Source organism: Hippoglossus stenolepis, chromosome 14 (genome assembly GCF_022539355.2).
Source record: "Hippoglossus stenolepis isolate QCI-W04-F060 chromosome 14, HSTE1.2, whole genome shotgun sequence".
In the NCBI taxonomy this organism is placed as follows: Eukaryota; Metazoa; Chordata; class Actinopteri; order Pleuronectiformes; family Pleuronectidae; genus Hippoglossus; species Hippoglossus stenolepis.
The window spans coordinates 17,130,229-17,155,655 of NC_061496.1; the positions used below are offsets into that span (position 1 = coordinate 17,130,229).

General features: G+C 45.4%; 1 protein-coding gene across 1 annotated transcript in view; it reads right to left on the reverse strand.

Moving 5' to 3' along the window:
* Positions 1-23,109, reverse strand: part of sema6bb (sema domain, transmembrane domain (TM), and cytoplasmic domain, (semaphorin) 6Bb) — a 135,873-nt gene extending 112,764 nt beyond the window's left edge. The window contains exon 1 of the mRNA XM_047343081.1: positions 22,117-23,109. The gene's annotated coding sequence lies outside the window, so the exon portion shown is untranslated. The remainder of the gene's footprint in view (positions 1-22,116) is intronic.
* Positions 23,110-25,427: the final 2,318 nt, after the last annotated feature.

The following is a 25,427-nucleotide window of genomic DNA, read 5'->3' on the forward strand; positions in this document are numbered from 1 at the left end:
TGACACTGATACACCAGCACACAAGTTTGCTGACAACAGAATGGGTCACTTGTAGACTACAGGGCTTTGCATCAATCCTATACAGGAGTATAAACCAGATTTTAATCTTAAAATTTCAGTCACGACCTTACTCAAAAAACCTGATGTTATAGAACCTGGAAGGCCAGGAAAAGGTGGGCCATCCTGTAGCCTGGTAATATTGTTTGGTCCCTATTGTACCCCTGACAGTTTGAGGCTGATTCAGTTTCCTTAATCAGAAACTACTCTGCCCTTAGGGTGCGATACTAAACTTGTGTGAGAGAGAAGGAGAGAAATGAAAGGCGAGGGAGAGAAGGAGGGAGATTGAGTTAACAGGACAAATGGGAGTCATATGTATTGTTGGGTTGTGTGGCCAAAAAAAACACGTGTTAGGGAACTTTGTTAAACACCCGTCCACCGTCCTTTGGCAGTTCTCTGGTATTTCTTTGGCATCCGTCCCTACACCTCTGATACTTGTACGGAAGCCAAACAACACAATCCCCCTCCTAAAGCCCACCGAGCAGAACCTGACCTGATCAGCACAAGCTCGATGATCCCACTTTATTATATTGGAGGTATTACCACAAGTAGTCCTAGTCATGTACAAATAGTAGCACCAGAGGTATGTTATGAGGCAACTCTACTGACTGTATTGTTGCTACTTTGTCTACACAGGATTTTATCTGCATCCTCAAGTCTCAGGTCTAGAGCAACATTTGAGTATGTAGTAGCTTTGAAACAGAAAAAAGCTCAGTCTATCTTTCTCTTGCCTTCCAGCATCAGAGCAGCTCATGTAGAACAGTTTAACGTAAAGAGCAGCATTAATGTGGTAGACTGCTGGGAGGCAGAGCAGAAAGCAGTTCCCAAGCTAAGTGAGCAGATTAGGACCCAAGGTGCTCTTTGATAGGTTGAGTAGGATGGCTCAGGCCTGTGAGAAAGATCCCCCTTCAGCATCATAGCAGGAGGCGGGGTGGCTTTTGATTTAAAGACAGAACATTACAGTCAAGCTGCATTCAAGCTAATCTGTCTCCTGAGACCAGAATTCCTAGTGGTCACAGATAAATATCTGATCTTATGCCAGTTTACTTACGATAACTCCATCAAGAAGTCTACCTAACAACATAATACATAAGGGAGCAGTGTCCAAATGATTACCTGAAGGCTACCATAGGTTCTTACATGCTTGGAAAGGGAGAGGTGAAAAGATGGGCACCTTATTTTTTAATTGAGGCAATAATGGAGACTTCCGCCTGGTCAGAGTTTACCATGCTGTAAAGTTCGGATCTTATGCCAGTTTACTTACAATAACTCCATCAGGAAGTCGACATAACTGTCTACATTAAAAAAAGTCAAAGGACGAGTGTGTAGGATTTAGTGGCATCTAGTGGTGACATTGCAGATTGATACCAATTGAATTACTGTCTCCTCACCTCTCCCTTTCCTAGCATGTATGGTGGCCTTTAAATATTGTAAAAGTACAAAAGGCCCTCTCTGGTGCCAGTGTTTGTGTTGTCCATTCTGGGCTACTGCAGAATCAGGTGGTGCAACATGACAGGCTCTGTGGAAGATAACGTGTAAGAACAGTTCTTAGTTTCAGGTGATTGTACACAAATTCTGTCAATAGATCCTCCTGAATCCAACACACTGGTCTATAATTTAGACTTTAAACACACAACAAATCATCTATTGTTAGCTTCTTTTCTATATAAAGGCTTGTTGTCAGTACCTGGCTGGGTGGCTAATGGAACCTAAGTGTACATAAGCATAAATTGTTGAGCTATGAATAAGCCCAAATGGATCCCGAAATTTAGGTAATAGTAGTGTTTACGCCTTCATCTCACCCAAGGAATGTTTAATAAAGAAAAGGGGCCATATTTAAAAGCACTCACACCCTGTCAAACTCACTGCCATCTGAGTGTTTTCATTTCCACTGTAAATTGCACAGGGACGTAAGTGGCAGTGAGTGTGTGTATATATGCGTGTATGTGTGATACGTGCCTAGTGAGTAAAGGAGTCCCGTATGGTGAAGCACCCTCTACCAGCCTCTTTCATCTCCCACTGAGAGGGCAGGATGCCATCTGCAGATGCTCCGATGTGTTTGTAAAGGGACATGGAGTTAAACGCGATCGGAGTCGAGTCGAATAGCAGCATCTTTCTTAGCCCGTCCCTTTCTGTTTGCCTCTTTGTGTGGACTTAATTCACTGAGGGTTTGCTGCGGTGAGCAGATATATACCTTTTTTTGGATGTGTGTGTAGCTGTTAAGGAAGCGGCTAGCACCTTTTAAATGTGTTTTTCAGAGCTGGTCTGTGAAGCGAGTCCACCCACAGTGACAGACGAGAACTGAAAAGACTGGGCGCTGTCGGATGCAGAGTGTATCTCATAATCAGTCAACAATGTGTACAGTAGGTTTCCTCACAGAGGTGGAGCCAGGCCTTGACCCGTCTACACGCCACTTGGCAGGCCAGGACACAACGTTTATGCCCGAATGGAAATCAAGCCATTCAAGTGTCGAGACTCCAAGGACCCACTTTGTCCTCTGTTTTTATGCCACTTTAATGAACAGCTGAGGGGGAGAAAAGCCAAGTACAGAGAAAAAGAAAACTTTGTTCGAGTAGAAAGCTGGCTCTGGTTGTTCACGGTTGGTGGTAGCTTGTGTGCCTGTGCACATTTGTATTTGCAATGTGTTGATTTATCAACATTTGCCCTCATTATGTGTGTGTGTGTTTCTTCCCAAGCCTGCTGCGGGCCAGAAATAACAGCTTTTACCGCTCAACCGCATCGCTGACATTTAGAATCGGAGAGATGTGGTAGAACAAAATTTGTGCAAACACGAGATGCAAGGAAGAGAAGAGACAAAAAGGTGCAACAGTCACCCCTGTAGCAGGCGAAAGCATAAAAAATTTAAGCGCAGCAGAGTTCAAGTGCACCTGATCTGAATTTAATTTTTATTCAGTCTCACTCTGCAGGTGATTAACTCCAAAGGCCTTGCGGTCTCAACTTAAGACATGTCAAGAAAGAGACACGTCACTTCACAGTAGATCCTGTTACAGCTCTCATGCACCCAGTGACGGATGACAGGTGGCACGCCCTCACCCATGTCATATCATTACCTAATCCCCTAATCAGAGGGGAACAAAAGCTGGTGCCAGGAAACTATTACCGACATGGCAGCTCAATGAACAACTTACTTTTCTATATGGCCAATTTGCAGAGCAACCGCAACAAGGCTTAATGAAGGGAAAAGTTTATTTCAGCAGACACAGACCACAGTCACGCAGGCAGGGGCCAAACATCTCAGCATGAAGCAAGAGGCCAGGAGAGGCTCGGGAGGGATGCACATAATGTGGAGGAGCGAAGGGGCGAGCTTGGGGAGAAAAGGGGGGAGGAATATTTTAAGTGTGCAGGCAGTGATTAAAAAAAAAAAGACGAGAACACATAAAGCTGAAGCCGCTTCACGGCGGTGAGGACACAAGCTAGACTGTCTGAAAGAGCCATTGTGACAGCAATGGATGCAGTTTCATAATGAGATGGGACAGGGCAAACAGGAGGGCAAAGCTAAAATGTCAGGGCACGGGAGGCAGGCGGTATACAGGGCCAAGACTGCAAATTGTGTCGAAATGAGGGGTCATAGGATGTCTGCACACTCTGCAGGTTGTGTGCTGGAGTCAGCAGTGACAGAGCACAGACACACACACACACACACACACACACACACACACACACACACACACACACACACACACAGCGGCCGGAGCATAATCTGTCTCCAAAATCACAGGATGCTGTTTAGAAAATACCACTGTCAGACGAGGAAGGAGAAGAGAGATAGCGAGACAGCTAAATCGCAGCGTATTAGACATCTTCTGGCGTATCACACTCCTAATTTAACGGCACTGTGGGAATAAGGAGAGGAGAAGAAGAAGATTTGAGGAAATTACAATGAAAAATTAAGATTGTAATTAAGATAGAGAAATGCTAAAACGATTGAGACAAAGTGTTTCCTTTAAAACAATTATACACCACCTTCTTTCTCCGAGCAAAAATGAGGGCCCCGGAGTGACAGTGAGAACAAATGAGGCGGTGGGGAAGCGGTTGGGGTTCGTTCAGGGACGGTGAAGATGTTAATCATTTCCACCACTGGTTTACAGGAACCCAGCATGCTTTGTCTGCCAGCGCTCCCACACCGTTTATTTACCCATACTCATCAACATTCTTGTTGGGCTCCATAAAAAGACTTGCTCACACAACCACGTGCACAGCGTGGGCACACGCATACACACGGGTACATTTCTCAGTGGAATTAAATCCTGTGGGGGCAAATATGACAGAGCAAGCCTGCAGGGAGTCACTGTTAAATAGCATGGAGAAGAATGGCCATAAATGATATGCTGAAGCTACTTTCAGACAAGCACTGAAGTCTGGACATTTTCCTGAAATTTTTGCAAAGGTATGTGAGAACACAAACGTCAGAGTCAGTTTCACCGGACATTTGCAGGAACTTTTCCCACCAGTCCCGGAGTAAAATGTCCAAGTGAGCCCATGTGAGTATACAGCAGGATTTTGGCAATTAGGGCCATCCTGGTGCTGTGTCTTCTCAGGAGCCACTCATCGTCTGAATGTTCCGGACATTTTCCAATTGTTGTGAACACGTCTGAACTGCACACTCTCCTGCTGCGTTCTTCATAAGTGACAGAAAAACTGTCAAAATCTTTGGCACATTCTCCAGAGTTCATGTCTGAAAACGGCTTGAATGTGTCTCAAAGAGTGGGGTGATATAAAGTAAATGTAGAGACTTGAAACAAAAAAACCAACAAATGATATTGAAATTGGTACCTCCCCTCCTCCCTCCCCCCTGATAAGACTCCAAAGCAAACAGCCTGAAACTACCTGTTAGAGTTTTTCTCTCTGGAGACTCTCTCATGAGAGCAAACTGGGGGTGGGAGAGAAAACGTTCACTTCATTCCTGGAGAATCTGTTTCAGTCCGTTTGGTTAATTAACCAAGTGGTGTCTCTAGGCCCTGTCTGTGCACCGCTAGGTGCCAGAACTCCATCAAGCCACCCAAGTGTCTCCAGCACTCAAGCTTCAGGGAGACCGCCCCTGGTCTCAGGATGATAATTGCAAAGGCAACAGGGGGGAGCGAGCATGCACACATTGACACAATTACAAACATGCAAAGGGGGAACATTGCTACCCCCTTAGCTCTTGTTTTCATCATCCCTCACGCCCACTCAATTTGCTGTCTTCTCAATTCTTAGGCAGGTTGTTATAATTTAATGGAGGTTTGTTTTCAAACCTCTCTCCTTGTCAGTCTTTATCTGCAACTGTGGCCTCTCCATTCTGTGACTCAAAACTACACGACATCCAGCTTGGCCATGATAGCAGCAACGTTTATACTCATGTATTCTAGCTTTTTCTCCTTCTGCACCTCACACAGTTCTCTCTGCTGTTCCAAATTGTTCCACTGTCCCTGCATGGGCCCCGGGAAAGGGACGACCTGCAGTCCTCCTCCAACCAAACTTTGATTGGCGCACTTCAAGCCCTCACTCTAGGGTCATTTATTTCTTTACTTCTCTGGCACGGACCAGGCTGCATTCTTCCAAAGGCACTTATGCAGCAATGGAAATCATTTTGGAAGTGACCCAGACTCTTCTCCTTATTTGTGACTCGAGGAGAGGAGAGGAGAGGAGAGGCGAGGAGGAACTTCTTGTAGTGTGACCTGTTGACACACTCCGGGTCAGCTTGGACAGTGGAGTCGAAAAATCGACAGAAACACAAACTCATCGAGAGACAAACACTGTGTTGTGTTTCTTCTGAAAGAGGTTTCTTCTTCTGCTCAGCTTGGTGCAGTGGCCCCTGTGGAGCAGCACATAACTTCTGTGGCTAAGCTGCCACTCGTTCACTGCCATTGACCTAGGACCTAGGCTGAGAGGGTGATGCCTTCACCTGCTTCACTAACTCTTTTGACTCAATGTGGATTATTGTTTCTGATTGCCAGGGGCTTCAGTCAGGTCAATTGCTGGAAGACAAAGGGCAATAAGCCATGTGTGCAGAAGTGGGCCAGATTCTTACCCCAATTTTACATTATGTGTGTGACACTGCATAGAGGGCAATTGCTACACAGGCATTTGTGTTCAGGTAAGAGAAACAAAATGTGTCCTATGAAAATACGTAATTGTGGATCTCTATTGCTAAAGTAATGTTACCTTTACTGATCCTACCTGGTCCGACTTTGACAACTTGGGCTGAGTAAATGTTTCAATAGAACAGTCTGAAGCATCCACATAATTATACAGATTTTCATTGTATGCTAGACCTCATGTTACTATGTGTCTTGCTTGTATTGAAAATGAATGCCCTGTCCCAATTCACCCCTTAGCCCTACCAATGGGCCTACCCCTTTGTTTTGCACGTGGCCGTGACCCCACTAAAAATGAAGGGGTAGACGGAAATTCCCAAATGCTTCACGAACGGATGACGTTAATCAAAATGGCCCCCACTGCCGGTAAAATGCTCATGAATGTAAGTATGACATTTTACAAAAGAACCATGAAAAGAAATCTTTAAACCCAGTGGAATATCTAAGTTTAACCCAGTAGCAGATGAAAACATAATTTAATCGCTTCGACAAGAGTTTCAGGAAAATCGCTATTAACGCCATCAAAACAAGCCTTTAAGCAGTCTTAGTGAGTTGGTTGGCTGCTGATGACGAAGCGAGTGGTGTCATAATTCGTAGGGAAAGATTTTCGAGCCCTCTCCCTTGTGGCTCCGTTTGGAGGGAGACGCTCCCAGCGAAGGACGCTTCATATCTAGGGGTCAAGGGAGAGGAATTGGGACTGGGCCTAAAAGACTAAAAGATGATATTTTAGTGAAAACTGTGAAATATGTTTTTTTATATTTAAAGTCAATTTCTTGTCACCAGTTTCAGTCTCGTTTCACACTGCATCATGATTCCTGTTTGTAATTGAGTTGAGCAAACACAAAACATTGTTTGCCTATTAGTAAACCACTCACTCACTTTGTATTTGGACATGCAGCTCTATAAATACAACATGAGCAGCTAACAGTGGTCAAGCCTGATCTGATCATATCTACGTCTCTCTAGTAAAAAAAAAAAGCGTCGGCCATCCAAAGCACGAGACTCTATGATTGCCCAGGTAAAGTGCCAGTTTGCATTTCACAGACTGACACACCAGTACATTAGAGAGGGATCCTCACCCACTTTGCTCCATTCTCTTGGAATAATGCATTTTTTGAAGTTTTACACTAGTAGTTTCAGGGAACCCACTAAAAGCTCCATTAAACTATTGATATTGACATTACTACCTTTTTATGTTAATCAGTTCATTTCATTGTCTTTCTTTTACATTTTGCAGGACTGGGTTTTTGAATTTCAAATGTGACTCTTGCTACTTAATGTGTCCCTGCACTATAAATAAAGACGAGAACTGAATTAAGCAGATGGGATGTCTGTTCTTTATTAAGCCTACAGGACATATCCAGTGGTGGGAGTCAATATTCGAGGTCTATATTAAGGAGCAACTGATCAAAAATACCCCTAATCCAAACATTAGACAGGCCCAGATAAATGTCCATTTTACTATTATGAGGGGCACAAACAGATATTCCAGAAATAACAGGCAATTTATAATGTGTTCCAGTTGTAATGAAACACATAATGGGTGTAGTTCGGAGAGTGTGATGTCTCTGGGGGGGTTGTGTTGTCCTTTCCTGTCCTTCTGTTTGTCTGCCTGTCTGCCTGTCTGTCCTCCTCCACTCATCCCTTCCCCGTATCTCTTCATCCTCCTTCCCTCATCCCTTCCCCTTATCCCTTCAATCCTCTCTTCCCTTCGTCCCTCATACCTCTTGCATGTGTTACTCTAGGTACGGTCTGAGGGGACCCGTAATAAGCTTGACCCGTTCAAACACACTGATGATGCAGCAACCGGGGATCTAACCCTGTTCACGACTACCGCTTTACCTCCTGAGCCCTGTTGCCATGACAATGTATTTAGGCACTTTTGCATCATCTCTGCAGCACAGTCAGTTCATGAAGTTGTTCTCCTTCACATTTCAGCTGGGAATAAAGAAAGGTTAATTAAGAGCGTGATTTAAAAAAAATAAACCTCAACAACGTTAACTCTAACTTCAGCTCAATCTCTAATTTCATAAGCATCAAAAACAACACTGCGGACAGAAATAGACCGACACGCACAAACACAACCTCATCGACTAAATCACCATCTAAATAAGATGGAAATTCATTTCTGACAGGGAATGAGATGTCAGAGGTCTGTTCACAGCCGTCAGAATGATATAAGACACAAATGACTCAACACGAGTGGGCAGTCTGATTTTTCACTCTTGTATGCCAGCAAACACTTTGGCCGGTTGGCTCACAACCATAACCCACTCTCTCCAAGTGTATGATCAGTCACATTAATGAGAATGCTAATGTGATGCAGAAAAATTAGTCCAGGTCCTTGGGGTTTGGTCTCCAGAGGCCTAGTTGGGAGAATAACTAGCTGCCTCTGCCGTGGACTCGCAGAGCCTTAACAAATAAAGCGACCCCGCTCTGATCTTTCCTGAGCGAGGCCAGTGAGATGCCTGACAACCATAACAACACATCCTGATGTACACACAGACTAAACAACAAACCACTTTGAACAAATCAATATCCTCTGTTCATCACGCTGACACAGGAGTTTTGTTTATGAAAAATAAAATCCAGAGCATGTCTTTAACCAGTCTCCTGTGTGTGTGTGTGAGCGTCTCCTGGCACTTAAGAAAGAAATCTAGTTCACCAAAACACAGCAGCAGCTTGGGGAACGGGGTCTGCTTTAAGATTTAACACTGCATACTTACACATTCACTCCTACGCCTTAAGTCTAACCAGACATCGACTCCTCAGTGAAAACATTGGTGTTTGTTCACGGAGCTGCTTTTACAGCCAGAAGTGTGTGCTTCTGCTTAAGCCTGTGTTTGTGTGTTTTTGTGTCTTAAACGTGTTTGATTTGTGCATCATCCTCTCTCTTTTCTCTTCCTCCCCAGGCTCTTCATTAGTTAGTGCATGGGCACTAAGGTGTGATACCTAAAACCAGCCAGAGGCTCAGCTTTACCGCTCCATACCCAGCCCAGGGTGGCTGGTGGTGAGCATCACCTCTTAGCTTCTGCTTTCGGTTTGGCTCGCTGCCTGGTGTAGCCGATGGTGCTAAGGTGCATTAATGAGCTACGCTTAGTGTGTGTGTGTGCATGTGTTAGTGCGTGTGTGTATGCATGTGTGTTTGTATATGTGATGACTGAAGAGTCCTGCGGCTGCCACTTCACACTCCCCACTCCCCTCCTCCACTCCACTGTACAGGAATCAATTCATTTCAGTCAGGTGAGTGTTCGAGGTAATAGTCCTTGATTGCTGACGAGGTCTCCTCCACACGCACGCACACACACACACACACACACACACACACACATATATACATACACACATATGCATGCGCACACACACGCTTTCCACTCATTTCCCTATCTGTTCTGTTTCACACTTTTACATTTGTAATCCTCGCTCATTTGTAATTTTGCTTCTGCGTGTGAGCCTCAAGAGAGAGAAACTAATTTCAGGAGTGAAAAGGGATTATCAGATGCAAATGAAATCTCCCCACCTCCAGACAAAGATATGGATGTAGACTTTTCATAGGAACAAAAAAAAAAGTGTCTCAAAGCCTGCTTCTGCCTGGATGGCAACTCTCACGGAAGAAGCAAGTCAACTGCCACGCTGGCAATTACTCCTTATCAGCACCAGGGAACCAACTTGACAATGGCAGGGAAGTGCTGAGCTGATGGCCCGTAAAACACAAGCAGAAGTGACGGTGGCGAGCATAATCAGCTTCCCTTCGTTCCTTTTTGTTAACTTTGTGAGGTGGCAAAAATGTATAAATAGGGAGTGAGGCAGGTCATTAGGCGTGTGTGTGTGTGTGCGTGTGTGCGTGTGTGTGCGTGTGCGTGTGCGTGTGTGTGTGTCACATGCCACATAAGGCGTGTGAAGCATCCTAGCTTTTAAAACCGATTAGTGTTATTATATTAATGAAGGTTCCTCGCAGCGTCTTGGCCTTTTCTACTGTGGACTGACTCAGAGCTGCCACAACAAATACTCTTCATCCCATTTTCACTCGTATTAACACCACACCAGCTAGAGGACACTGTCATATTAACCTACCCACCTACCCTCACACACATACTCTGACACACATAACCCAACCCGCTCGATGACTAAACAAGCGGAGGAAACCATGGAGACACACACACAGTGAAGATGAAGAGACGGAGATGAAGACATGAAAAACGTCTGTGTTTGGAGCCAGCTGGTTATAGCCTGCAAGGCAGCAAATTAACCAACTGATTAAAATTTGAAAAGCGGCAAAGGAAATGAACATAATGCATCCAATTAACAGAAGAGACACGATAAATAACACGCTTCCAGCAGTCTTTACCTTTGACTTGAAAATAGCTCCAGAGGGGGATGATTTTACTGTGACACATTCACCACTTTGCTGCCATTTAGTCTGTATAGTTACGATGTGCATTGCTGTCTTTGTGGAGATCACCCTTAAAGTCAGAGGCTGGTCAAACAGAGATGAGATGCAGAGAGAAAGTTAGGGCGAACAAGACTGACACAGTAATTGGTCCTGGTGTCTTTAGAGCCTTATTTTATGAAAGGGGACAGAAATATGAACTAAGGAGCATACAGTGGAGGCCCGGAGTTTTCCATCCATTATGGTGGGAGCCTGGTGCTGTCCTCCTATTACGGCCTGAGCCCTGCAGAGCTTCAAAGCTACTTTGTTGTGGCCATTAATGGTGCTGATGACAGCGGAGAGGGCTCTCTATGCCAGGTGAAGCGGCCCGAGCCAAAAAAGCAGGGGAAAAATTAGAGAAGAAAGAAATTTAAAAAAATGTACAGGACTATATCGACCAGAGAGGAGTGACGTTGTCCGGCAGGCAAGTCATAAAAACTCATTCAAGAATTACTGCCATTTTAAAGTTTTGGCAGGAGCAGCACTCACCAGTGTTTCTGTAACAAAGCACTCAGCTCCCTCCCTCAGGGTAGCACAATTAAAGACACGCTCATTGAGTCATCAATAACATAAAGATTGCGGCGAAAATAAGTTTCATTACGAGTCAGGAGCCTGCTGGGAAGGCAGGGGGGCAGATCTGAAAGTTTACTCATTGGCGTCATGTTCCTGTGATGACTTCCGTTATTTTGGCCAAGACCCCTGTTGCTGTTAAAGGAACAACATGGCTTTTATTGCCATTCTTCTCCAAAATGCATGTGAGTGGAAAAAGTCCTTCAGTGCTTTTTCCCTTGTTACAGCTTCCTTAAATGTTTCATGGTACATGACATGTCTCAGGCTCTCAGGCATTCTCTCTCTTGTTTATCGCTTCAGTTTAGACTCTGGGATTGAGTTTCCCGGTACTGCTGCGACTGCACTGAGCCAGGGGAAAGCGCGTGGCTGGTTTTTGAAATGAAACAGACAGAACAAGCAAGGCTATTTATAAGAAGCAAGCGGATAATTGTTGAAAAGGTTAGAGTAGCCAGAGCAGACAACAAGTGAACTGCATGTTGATGCTCACACAGGATGTGGAGGCTGCATGGCGATGACGACAGCAGGCAAGGAAATCAGTTTGGCCCCTGTGTTGCCAGTAGTATTTTTTTTTAAATGCACGGCAAATACTGATGATACCAACAATAAATAGGACAATTTGTTACAAATTTTTATTTCTAAAGTTTTTTTGAAGTACACAATGTGCTTGAACAATGAAGAATCAAATCAAAATATATTAAATGATGTGTAACAGAGCTAACAGTAAACAAGGAATACTCTTACTGAATCAGAAACTGTGCATGGATGTTGGACATATAATTGGCCCCTCTGTTTAAATCGTCCCAGGGATCAAGGGAGAGTTTTTACTGAGGTATTTTGTCTAAATCAATACACAGTGAGTTAAAAACCATCTACAACACAACCACAATTGAATTAAGGCTTTGGCCTCATCAAAAGGCCAATATGCAGATGTCTTAATCGTAACAGTTGCCACCGCTTTGCTATTTTTAGAAGAGCGGGCAATACACAACAAAAGAACGTAATAACAAAGCAATGTTTCCATTTTACCCAGCAGCAGAAAAATCATACGGTAACATTCCATAATTATAATAAAACAACCAAGCGCTCAAATGTCAAGGAGGATTAGAGTAATGTTTGATGTTTTGTCACATCAAACACAAACCAGCATAAACTGGAAATGGAAACTTTTTGAGTAGTTTCTGTGTTTGTAGTTTTATATACACACACATAAAAACATATTGACAGAGACATGCTCACATACTCAGACAAGACGTAAAATATTTTAGCCAATTTGAACAAGTGGAGCAGAAATATCCAAAGTTGTTTTCACACTGAGTCAGTTTGTGCGGACACGTGCCATCCCCATCAAAAACTCGTAATAATGTCTGAGTGAGTGACGAGTCACGACAACTTGGAAAGACAACGAGATGTGCGGTAAATAAAACCTTACATCCTGCCTCTGTCTGCTATGCTATGCAGACAATGTCTGGGCCCAATTGTGTGGACATCCTCCAAAGTTCATATCTGAAAACATCTCAACAGCGGAGCACTGTGGTTGTCTTAAAAGAAAGGTTTTAAATAATGTCAATTAAATGGATATATTCAAACCATAAATATATCTTCCATCAGTTGGGGCAGCTAATATTTTACGTTCTTATTCAACCACATCATCAATTTCCTGCCTTCTCTCAACATACTCAGTCAATCAATCATTCCATCCCGAGTTTCCTTATCCCCCAACTCCCATCTGCCTGCCTTGCTCAGCCACCAGAGAAACTAAGATAGTCGAGCTCTGAGACCTGAAGGACCATGTATCATCTGACGACAGAGGCTGATAGATGCCTGACAGACTGCTAAACCGGGGGATGTGCTACATGAGTCACGCACAAACACTCCTCCGTCGTGCAGATAAGCGTTTTTGCACATGCATCCATCATCGCCATGTGGGAGGTGTGTGTATATGTGTGCTTGTGTGTGTGTGTGTGTGTGTCACATGCTGGTCTGAGCAAGAAAAAGTGTCCATCTCAGTGGCGCCATGGGACAATGGAGGTGGCCGCTGCTCAGGCTCCGGGGCTGGATGATGATGAGGTGGGAGGATGTGGGATGACAGGGGCTGATACGGATGTTTGGAGCCAATCGAGCCATTGAAGACTGTGAATGTGCGGTAAAAGATCGACTGGCTAGATATCACATACAACACAACAAAAAAAAACACAATTTGCTGTCTTTTGCCTTCTCCTGTCCACAGAAAGAAACATGTGAGCAAACAAGTGAGTGAAAGCGAATGGCGAAGCCCGGCCCGGGTTCTGAATGTCACAGTCAGTCACTGCAGCCTCTCTCTAAACGATGCAGACAGAGAGCCATTCTGATTGCCCCACCAGTCGAGCCAAGGGGTGAAAAACATTTACATGCAAATACGAGTGACCCTCTAGCTCCTGCGAGCACGCTAGCTATGGCATTCTGAATGCACAGTAACCACCGAAAAACCCTGCACAGAGGACTTGCCAATCAGCGGCTCCATTGTAACTGCACACAGGCTTTTGAAGTCGCTGTTATGTGTTTAGGATATCAATTATCTTTTTGCTTTTGTGCCTTATTGGTTTGTGACAGCCATTGTTACCGCGCCTTGTATCAAGTAAAATGAATGTTAATGAATTCAGAGAGGGACATGATGCACTGCATTAACAGATTTGCTGTGAAGAAGCTGAAATCCTCTATCATTTCCACATAACTCCTCAGTATACAGACCGTCGACCACCCTCACACAGTACACTCATCTTCCGACAGCAGCGTTAATACCATGTAATCAATCATCCGCGTTCAGTTTGAACAATTATAATCCATCATAACAAAACATGCGTACGAACCACTCGTTTTCAGTGATTTAGTATCGGGGGACAGATTGCTGGTGGACTGGCTGGGTCTCCAGGGGTCTTGGACAAGGAGAGACCCCGGCTCACGTCCTGGCTGTCGGATACTTGGATCGGGATCCCACCTGCTGTCACCAGACCTGTTGCCTCCAGATGGGTCCTGGGTCTGTGATTCCCACCCTCAGAGAAGACACTCCTCCGCCTTTTCTTATTTCATCTCTTCAGCTCCGCATCAAACGTGACCCTCCCTTCATCCCTTCACAACTTATTAACAAAACCCAAATCACCCTCCTTTTTGTTCCGTAACCTTGACATTCAGGCTTTAAGCTCCACGTGTCTCATCACTCACTCACTGGCTCCATGCAGTTTCTTGGCTGAGATCCCCTCATTGTTTGTGCCAGAGTGTATTTGATTGCATGCACACATGCATGGAAGATGAGCGGACGCACTGCACAGCAAGACCTCTTTGATTCGGCGCGGCAGAGACCCAGAGCGAGGCTGTACATTAATTGGCGCTTCTGAGCCGTTAATTTAGGCGAGTGCGATCGAGGACCCACTTTTCAACAGCCAGCGAGGATGAATAAGCATCCTCTCAAGACCCCACCATTTTCCACCACTCCTTCCTTCTCTCAGCTCACCGCCTTCTCTCTGCTCGACGCCTCTGTACTTTTCCTGATTACTTTACAATTCAGCTTCACCCACAAACCATCAACGCCTCTGTGACCCCTCTTGCCTCCACTGCTCTTCATCCCTTTAACTTTACCAAGTGAAGAGACACAGTGGGTCTCAGGCTACATTCATACTAGTGTTCTTTGTCCAGAGCAGCATTTTGGCTCTGTATCAAACCCTATGTTTTAAACCCTGTCCATACTAACACACCCGAAAATGTATATCACATGACCACTCATGTACACTGCGTGTGTGCCAGTGTAAACAGGAATTGTCTCCTACACATGTGGGGTAATTGTTTGATTGTAAAATGCAGAGTTTAATTGCACAACAGCTGTTCGCAAATAGAACGGGGAACCTGAAGAATCAGCCAAGGCTACCATCAAAAATACCCAATCAGAAAGCAGTTGTGAGTGTCTGTCTGTCCAGACTTAAACGGGGCCAGCAGTGTTTCCAAACGTCTCCAAGTTTCAGCAGCTCTAAAGTTTGAAGTATTGTCAATGCCAAGCGTTGTCCGTAGCAGGGTTTCAAACAAAATGTATTAGTGTGGATGTAGCCTCAGTCTGTGCTTCATGCCTCCACTTTATAAATTGCAGTGAATCACAATGTTCTTACTCTTTTTCGACCAGAGTATTTTTTTAGTTTTTTCAGCATGACTGACTCCCCCAGGTCACAGAACGAATTAAGCTGTTAATTACCTCAAAGCACAGAACAAGTGGTCGCTTGGCAGCAAACTGTTAAGACATTTAAAAAAAAAAGACTACAGTCACAAATGTGGAGGCAGAACACTGGTGAGATAAACAGAGGCCAGAATAACAACAGCTGAAGCCACAGCTCCAAAAGTAAACAAATTCGTCACCAGCCGGGACGGGCAATGCCAAATGAGCACATTCTCATTTTCTTTTTGCAGCTTCTCTGCAACCATAAAACTACAGGATGGAGACATTTGGGCTGGATGTTCCCCTCAGAAATGAATCAGCTATAAAACAACAGCATGATAATACCAGTCAGGCCCACAGGGCATGGTTGTTGTGGTTTTTTTCCAGATTCACACTGTGCAGTTGTGGGAAATGATTCAGGATGTGTGTGACCAGTATCCTCTCCTCAAAGTCTCCGACCATACGGTGGTTAAACGGCGCCTTATTAGTTATCTGCTCAGCTATCACAGCAACCTGCCGTGGTAAATACAACTGAGGAGGTGTACACACTCTGTCTGCAGCTGCTATAATAGAAATAAGTGTTGCTATTTATATCATGTCAGAGAAGAAAAATATTATAATTGCAGTATCGCTGCTAGCGCTGAATGTGCTGCTGTGGGCTTTTGGGGCTTGCGGTGGCTTGTTACTTAGCTTTGATTGTGTGTGTGTGTGTGTTTGTGTTTGTGTTTGTGTGTGTATGTTTGTCTGGCAATAAGTCCACAAATCATTGTTCCAGTGTGGTATATGGGACGGGCCTGTCCAGTCCCTTCCTGACCACGGTCCCTGATTAGTCTCTTCTTCTCCTGTTCACAAATGTGTAACAGAGACACAAAGTTTGTGTGTGTGCAGGTACATTATGGGGACTTGTCTTCCTTATGGGGGCAAATAGTCCCCATAATGTAAATCATTACATTAGCTATCCTAACCTTAACCCTAGTAAGTAACTATGGTTCCAGTTAGAGTAAGTTACCAGGAACTCAATGTAAGTCTATGTAATGTCTTCTGAAGTCATGGAGACCGTGTGTATGTGTGCGTGCGTGCGTGAGGAAGAGAAAAGGGGAGGAGCAGCTACGTGAGCGCAACTTAATGACCAGCAAACAGGCCGTGAAAACCATTCAGCTCAATCGTGTCGTGTCCAGGAAGTAAACGTCAATGTCCGTCTCTGTCATGTCTGTCTTTTCATCCCGTCTCCCACAGTATCACTCGTGGACCGCTGCCAGCAGGATGGAGGTTTTTTTTATACCCATGGAAATGTCTCACTTCTCACTGCTGCATAGAATGGAAGAAACCCTGGCGCCTACTTTATTCAGATATAGAAAAGACACAAACGCAAGAACACACTCTGCCATTGGAAAGTACAATAGGCCTACATGGGATGCCAGTTTTACCAACGGGAAGCATCTTTATTCAACAGCCACTTGGCCTTTGGTGATAGCTGCCGCATTCTCTGTTCTTGTCATACTGCGCCACCTCAGGCTTAAACAACATGATACCGCTCCCACTTCTCCAAGACATTCTGTCACAGTTAAAGGGCATAGACAAAAAAATATTGAAATCATACACTTTGCAAAGCCAGAGAGGAGGCCGGCCTGTGGCTGCCAATGACAGCAAGCAGAGAGAGTTTTCAAAGAAAAATGAAAGACTGCTTATTATTGACTATATCAGGCTTCCCTCTTTGAACTCCCTCATCTACTCGGAGCTGCTGTGGCGTAGCGCTGGATGTATAAGATCCACGAACAGACGGAGAAATGAGGGTGCGAGGAGGACATGGCTGGAAAAGAAAAACAAGTGATTAAAAGATAAAAGGGAGAGAGCAGATGACGAGGGAGCAGCAGTGTGTGATTAAATGGCGGAGGTGGTCCTGTTGGGCTGGAGCCCTTATTGCATTTTAATGGGGGGGCTGGATGATCCTTGACCCTATGTGTGGCAGCGGTAGCACCTTAGTGCGGCTCAAACTGCCAGGCTTGACGAGCCCCCCCGGAAGGCTTCACGGCCTTGAAAATGAGGTGTGTTATATGTGTGTGTGTGTATGAATGTGGGTGGGGGTGTGTGTGCATGTGTGAGGGCTCGCAGGGTCACAGGCAAACGTGTTTATCCTGCTGCTATGGCAACCCCTCACAGTAGCCTTGGGCAAATAACAACAAGCAGAGGCTGTGTGTGCGTGTCTGTGTGCGAGAGTGAGAGAATATGCGAAGAGGGGATTTAAAAAGACGAGGTGTGTGATTTAATATAAGTCTTCAATTTATACATTTCAAAGAGCGGTCCTGCTCTCTCCCCCCTCTCTCCTCACTCTCTCTCCCTCTCTACCCCCCCGAGTGTGGCTGGCCTGCACCTCAATCATCGGGCCCTTCCTTTCACCTTCTCTTTCTCCCAGCTCCACATGCTAAGTGGGAACATTGTTACGGTCAATTTGTCCCATTCAGGGTCACAGTGGGCAGTGTCCCTGCCCTGACAGCCCACAGACAGGGACCACACTGCCTGAGAGGCCTTGACATCAAGGTCCGGAGGAAAGTAAGGGGGAGACGGGGGGAGGAGGGAAGAAAGCGAAGGGCAACAGGGGAGGAGGAGGAGGAGGGGGAGGGAAATACAGGAGTAGAGAGGTAATGAGGGGAGCAGCGGTATGGAGGCAGAAATGCGCGAAAAAACAAGCGAGAGAAAGAATGACAGAAGGAAAAAAACGAGAGAAGGAGGCCGGGGTGCCAGGTTGAACACAAACCCCACAGACTGGGGCAGCTCAATAGTATTTCCTACCAGTCGGTCAATCACAGAGCAGACTGATGTAGATGGCGACAGCTCGGCTCACTACTAATCAATCTGCCTGAGTTTGGCCAAAACCCAGAGAAATACAAGACGGACAAGCTCATGGGAGTCAGGGACGCAGGTGTTCACGCACAGATTTGGTGCAATATTGAAATGTAATTTGAGGAAATTAAATGTTTACTCTCGGGACTCATTTTTGCAAGTAGAAACATAAGTTGAGGGGGTCACTGAAAAGTTGGTCCGGGAAATAATATTTTTCTCCAGTACCCTCTGGAGGTATGTGGAGTTTTCATTGGACCTAATCCCAACCAACAAAATACTCCTGATTATAAACTGTTGACAAGGTGTTGATGTTGCAGAGTGTGAGGGTTTCTGGAAAGACACGTTCTCTAAAAAGTTTTGAAAAGTTATTTTTACAGCTGTGAGCAATGAGAGTCCATTAATCTCTATTGTATAAAACCTAAACATGCACCATGTTTAGATCCTGTACTGTTTGAGATCAGGGAGACAACATGCATCTCTGCAACAAGGGAGAGTTAACATGAGTAGATCACTTGAAAGTAGCACCTTAAAAACACAGACTACTTAAGAATAATCAAAGTTGAAGCAACAAAGGCTGAGATACGTGTCTACTTTGTGTTGGTCAAGGTCCAAATACACCAGATCCTACATTTCCCACGATGCAACTCAATAGCCTCATTCATCAGAACTCCTCTTTTTGTTTCAAACCACACACGCAATTCCAAATCAGAGAAAACCCTGATGACATCAACTGGGTTATTTTTTTCTTACTTTGGAAGCCTCCCTACAAACCAGGCTTTGTTGTTACTCCTTGTGTAGTTATAAGTGTAGTGGCTTCTAACGTAGATGATAACATGGAGATAAAGAGGGGGTTTCTAACAAAAAGACCACTCTTGATAACCCGGGCCACATTCCCCCTCTCCCCACTGGAAGGTTTTAACGCTTTAAAATCAAGTTTCAACATAATGGAAATTTTAACGCACAGAACAGATTCTAGAAATGATGAAACATTATTCCTTTACTTCGGCCCGAACTTGCTTTGAAATTAAATCTTTTTTTTTTTATTTCTACACTGGAGCTGCCCCAGGTCCACAGGTGATGTAAAGCCTCGGCGGGCTGCAGCACAGGGAGGTGGTGTTAGAGGGATTAAGTCCCTGTGTCAAGGCACCTGTTATTTCAGCGCATATGGGTCCAACACTTGCTCCAACGCAAGGGGTGCAGAGCGGCTGTTGGCGTCCGAAGCGAGGCACAAACAGGGCGTCCATTCAACCGAGGCTGGACGGTTCTGAATCACACTTGTATGGGGCACAGACAGACTGACTCACACACATGCACACGCACAAAGGTCCGAGGAGGACAGGAAGGCAAACAGACACAATGTGATGAACAATTTGCCTTATGTTTCTCTGTGTGATAAACACACACACACACACACACACAATCACTCAAACACTTCTTCAGGCTAATTGGCAGTTCACGGTGAAGACAGCAGGGATCTGTCAAGGACGTGCGCTTACAGTGGGATGCTGCAGATCTCCCCCAAATTAACTAACTTTATAATAAATCACTGGGCACTGCTAGCCGAGGATTAGCCAAGCTCCAGCGAGCACTTTGTTAGGCTGCGAGGAGAAGCACTCAGGGAGGGGAGCAAACGCCGCCAAAAACTGACATCAGCACTGGGACCTTGGAACGGTACGAACCATCCCGCCTGGTTTCCTGGGCACACATTAGCCTCGTTATCAGAGTTCTCCATTGACACAAAAATCTTTCTCCGATATGAGGCTTGTACTTTGAGCAATTGTTTCGTCTTCTGTTGGGGTTGTTTCACCAATTCTCACTTTTAGTGTTCAGGACATCAGCTCGATCGTCAGGTACACTGTTGCTACGATTGCTTTCCCTATGCTTGCCTCACATAATTCTCTGTGCAATCTTACCCCCCACTGAGTCATCTCTTTTGGCAGGAGCAGCGCTTCCTGCAGCCTGGTTATTTACATACTGACTGAGAAGAACATTTATCCCCCCCTCACCAGCACTTGCAGAAAGAAATTAAACCCATTTGAAGAAGCTTATGATAAATTCCTTCAATATCGCCAAAACAAAATTGGCTTTCGCAAAACTATTAGAGTTAAATCTTGACTATAGCATTTTGTTGTGGTTATAGAAAAATTTACAGCATATGTCATCGCCGCAGCTCCGAGGAGCCGTTTCTTGGTTTTGTTCTTTCCTCTATCTCCTGCTGGACCTAGTGAAAGTATAATACAATGTAATAAGTGTGATTTATAGTTGGATTTCCCCCTGTAACTTTCTATAGGGGGACCTAAAGCTCTGGCAACAGCATCACATGCTTCTGTTTGCAACTCTAAAGTCACGCTTTTGTCCTTTGCTCCCGCACAAATGAAAACTAGGCCCAGCACAATAAGATCAGAGATCATATCAGAGGTGCAGTTCCTGTGTTGTCTACTAATTCCTTCCCTCTGATAGCACTTTGTCTTGTAATTACTGGTGGTGTGATGGGCCTATACAAGAGGATGTCAGGACATGTGAGGGAAAGGGGGGCGCCGCTCCTCCTCCGTCATGCCAAACAAAGCAACGACACAGAGATGATTAGACAATATCTAGTTTCATCTGCCTCTTGTTCCGTCGTTTAAAATTCTATCACCAACTACTGTTTCTCCCCTCTGTTGCCGTGGAAAAGGTCTGAAACAGAGTCCGGTGCAGTGCACCGCCCCCTCTCCCCAATGTAGCATGTGAGCGGCAGAGGAGAAGGATTTACTGTAAGTGTAAAAGTGTAACCTGCGGCAGAAACCCCCGCTCCCTGGCTGTCAGGAGTAGGTGACAGCCCTGAGGAGGTGGAATTAAAGAGGCTCTTGGCCTCCGAGGCAAAGTGACACAGTCAGAGTGACAGAGGGGTTAGTGGAGGTGCTGGTATCCCCTTGGCTGTGTCTACCCTCACACTGGACAAGGGGGACTGTCTCACTTTCTTTAGATGTGTCTTTCTCTCCCTCGCTCTCTCTGTCCTCCTACCCTTCTCTCTCTCTCCCTCACACACACACACTGGGGCTCATTATAGAAAATCTCTGACCCTTGGGGACTTCACTTACTTCTCTGTCTCTCTTTCCAGTCCACAAACCTCGGCGTCGGACAAAAGGCAGCTGAAAGGCAATTTGAATTTGAAACAGGGGCCACAACAAAAACACTGCAGCTCCCAAATGGAGAAACTTTAGGAGACTTGGAGCCAGCCATTGAGACTCGGCGGGTTCTCGCACAAGAAGACAAGAAAAAAAATGGGATCCTGACACTATCCAACCGACGAGCTCAATGTACTGTAAAGACAGCAGCTACTGCAGAGGGAGAGGGAGGGATGGCAGAGCCTGGAGGCAGCAGTGGTGGTGGACACCAGGGGCCCAGCAGGTAGCCACACCGGTATTTGGGTTTTTTAAATTTGGATTTTAAATGATCTTAGCATGAAAAAGGGAAGCAACACATTTCAGATTGAAACCTGCTCGATTGAAGTGGGTGAGCCACACTGGGACGTGAGGACCGACAATAACTGTTACATTAGGTAACAAACGACAAATTTATAATCGATACACAACCACGAGTCTGGGTCGTGTCATTATCCAGTCACTGGGTGGATGAGTGAGGTGAGGCGCATCTCCAGCTTTCAGAAACCTGCGTGTTTCTATGCGTGGCTGCGAGCTACGCAGTATGAAATGGGAAAAAATTACACAATGAAAACCTGCCGTGGAGCCGAGACGTGACAGTGGTTCCAGCAGAGGATGCGTGGTGTGGTGCGATGGTTCGGTTCCGTTTAGAACCCCTCTGACTAAATGCCCTGGTCTGATCAGAGTCACTACAAAGCGTCGAGGCGCGGAGCCTGTGCCCAGAGCGCAGCGCACCGCGGCGACCACCACGAACCCCCCCCCACCTACCCACCCAACCACAGCGCAGCCCGGGTCACTTACCTCTCTGGTTGTCCTGGAGGGTTGAGAGGTGCAGCCGAACTGTGAGCGAGTCAATTGTGTGTGTCCCACTGGCAACAACAAAAACAACAACAACAACAACAACAAAAATCCGAGAGTGATCAGAGGAGAGCGCGGGCTCGTTAGTGCGCTGCCAGATCCTGCGCAGGGCTTTGTAAACTACTCCTCCCTGTCGCACCTGTCTCTGGCAAAAACTGATCCAGCGCGCCGGCCTGACATCCCCAGGACAACTGTCTCAGGGGGGTGTGGGGGGGGTTGTGTGTCCGTGCCCCCTGCTACTTTCAACACACACACACATGCGCACACTCACACACACACACACGCGCGCGGCACCACCTGTCCCCCGGTGCAGAACAGCCCACAAAGAGCTTCTATGTCGCGCAACGACACATGGCAGTTCCCCGCTGTTGTGCTGGTCTCTGCAGCAGTACGACTCCCTCACAGACAGCCGCCCGAGACCCTCAAGTCATGTGGAGACGCTGCGAGCAGTGGATGATGAAATGAGGGGGGTGGGGGGGTGCAAAATGCAATTATGACCCATCCAGCAACGTCACTGGCACCAAACCAGCTGCGACGTTTTTCGAAGATCACATCTGTCGCTCGCTGTTTGCTCGGCCCAGTTGTGTGTTATCAATCTCCTGTCACAATAGTTGCTCTATTTCGCCGCTGCAGCGCGCGACTGCTGCTCTGTCATTGCTGCGTCTCATTCCGGCTCGGAGGGGAGAGACTGTTCCTCCTGTCCGCTGATGCGCCCCACACGTCCACACACACACACACACACACACACAAAGCCGGGGGTCTGGATCCAGCGCGGGGAAAATACGCAAAGCCCCACTCATCGGTTCACACAAGAAACAAATTGTTCCTCTTCCACGGGCTGCGCTCCGGAGCTCTGCTGAGGTGGGACCACGGCGTTGGTCTTCTAGCGGCAGTGTGAGCTACAGCATCTCCACCACTGCTCCCTGCTGTCATCCACCAGAGACTCCTGGAGCCTGTCAGTGCCAAAACCTGAAGCAGAATTACGCAGCGACTGGAATGGAATTGATTAACGTCTAATTGGGGTTTTCGTTTTTTTTGTTTTTTTTGTGGAGGCGTTTAATCCCTGCAAGACCTCGCAAATGTCAAAAAAAAACTACATCCTCACATGGTCATTGTGCGTTGACTGGGTTTAACGGCTGCAGCATGACAAGCGAAATTGGTTTAAAAGTCCACCCGGGGCGCGCATGCACCTGAGAGGGAGCACTGTTCTTCTGTGCGGGTGCAGTTTAACCCAAGGGACAGTTACACTTATAAGACAACCGACGGTTTTGAAAATGTTTTTTTTGAAAGATTACAGTGCTGACGTTAAAATGAAACCACAAGGCGGATTCAAAGAGTCTTTCCAATAATGGTGACCTTTATAGTTAATATTTCTGGAGAGTCAAGTGGTGCAGCAACGTGGGAAGTACTCGAAAAAAGTCCCACTCAACACAACGTGGATTAAAACAATTTCCGAGGTGATAGATTCTGACAAACACTCATTCTCTTATGCATGATATTAGTTTCACAACATTTTTATTTCGGGATTTTTCTTTGGCAGTATTACTATTGTTTGTGCATCTCTAATATTAAAAAGCAGCCCCTCTTGCAACGATAATAAATATTGACAGGAAAATGCATTGGATTTTTTTAAATCTAATTATAATTCCTCTGAGTCCTGTTTGCTGTAATGACATGAAATAATTCAGTGAACTCGAAAACATGTTTCCCTCCCTGAGTTTAAGGTCTCTCTGCATTTGCATCTTCTCATCGAGGCCTAAATTAACACAACAGAGGAATAATTTAGTCTCATTAAATCTCAATAAGCCTTCAGCGAATCATAATTGTTGCTCTTTGCAATTTGGAGTTTATGTTTGATGTGGGTGTTCAATCATTTGTGGGTTTTTTCGGTGACTCTCCCACAAGCATTGTTCATCCTCATACTCAGCCCGCAGTACAAATGCCTGAGTAGCATATGGAAAAGCCTTCATGTGCAGCAGTGTCACTGGATAATACTGGTGCTGTGTTATGTGTGCTCAGGGCGTTAAGACCTCTCCACCAAATTGCTGGGAATCTAAGCCACTTTTAAGCTTTGATTCATGAATAATTAATTCCTGAAATAATGACTTGTACCGGATTGAAGGCTCATGTGTGTAGCTCCCTCTCTTTACCGTCTGTACTCCCAGGATCCCTTCTGATTCATTCGGTTATAATCATTGGTGCCAGAGCGGATGAGTCAACCTCTGATTTTCTGAGAAAAAGGCAAAAAGTCCCCTGATATGACATAACGAAATGAAGCCTAGAGTTATTTTCTTCAAGATTTAAACCATAAACATATGAGCTCTGTATACCTAATGTGCATTAAAGAAGTAAAGGTCCTAAAATAGTTATTTTCTTTCATGTCAGCAGTGATTTTGGATGTTGGAAGGCCGCTTCTTTGCCAGTCGGTAAACAAATGATTATTGTTAAGCAGGTGACATTCTGTGGAGCTTAAAGCCGACTGTTATCTAACATTGATATTTTGTGGGCCTTTTTTTTGGTCCCGCTTGTTGTTTGCTGTTTTCTTTTTCCTTATCTGAATTTACACAGACAAAATGTGCCTGCACCAGCACTGTTATACTTTTCATACTGTTCACCTCATTATCCTGCCTGTGACTTTGTAGCCTCCACAATTAAAGCTTAAAAAGAGAGATTCTGCCGTCCGGTTAACTTTGCCCATGCAGGGTCTCCAGAGGACACCTAATGTAAGTCTTTGTACGAGCTGACCGTAGTTACAAAGAAGAATAGTTTATTTGCTTAATGAAGATCAAAGGCAATAAGAGCCAACACTTGAGTCTGTGGTTTGTAAAGAAAATCATGTGATCTCACAGCGGAGTTACAGTAATATGTCACTTCCTGCCTCTGCCTGTTGCACACGACCGCTCCATCTCTCGCCTGAATAATGTGGATTTGTTGCTGTCGTGAAAAGCCTCTCGCTGCGTTGTGCATGTGTGAAAAGCAAACTGCAGGTAGCTCCAGACACAATTCTCCGGATTATTGTGATGATACCATTGTACTTTTGCTCAAGTAAAATTTGAATGCATGACTTTTACTTGTAAGAGAGTAGTGGTTGTATTTGACTTGTATTACAGCTTCCAAAATAGAAGCTATTCAGGGAAACCCTGCAGTGTAACACAGCATAGATGCAGGGAGGGAGGGAAGACTTCCACAATGACTCTCAGTGTACATACTGTAGTTACTGCTGACAGTACTCTATTCTAAAATTAAACTGCTCT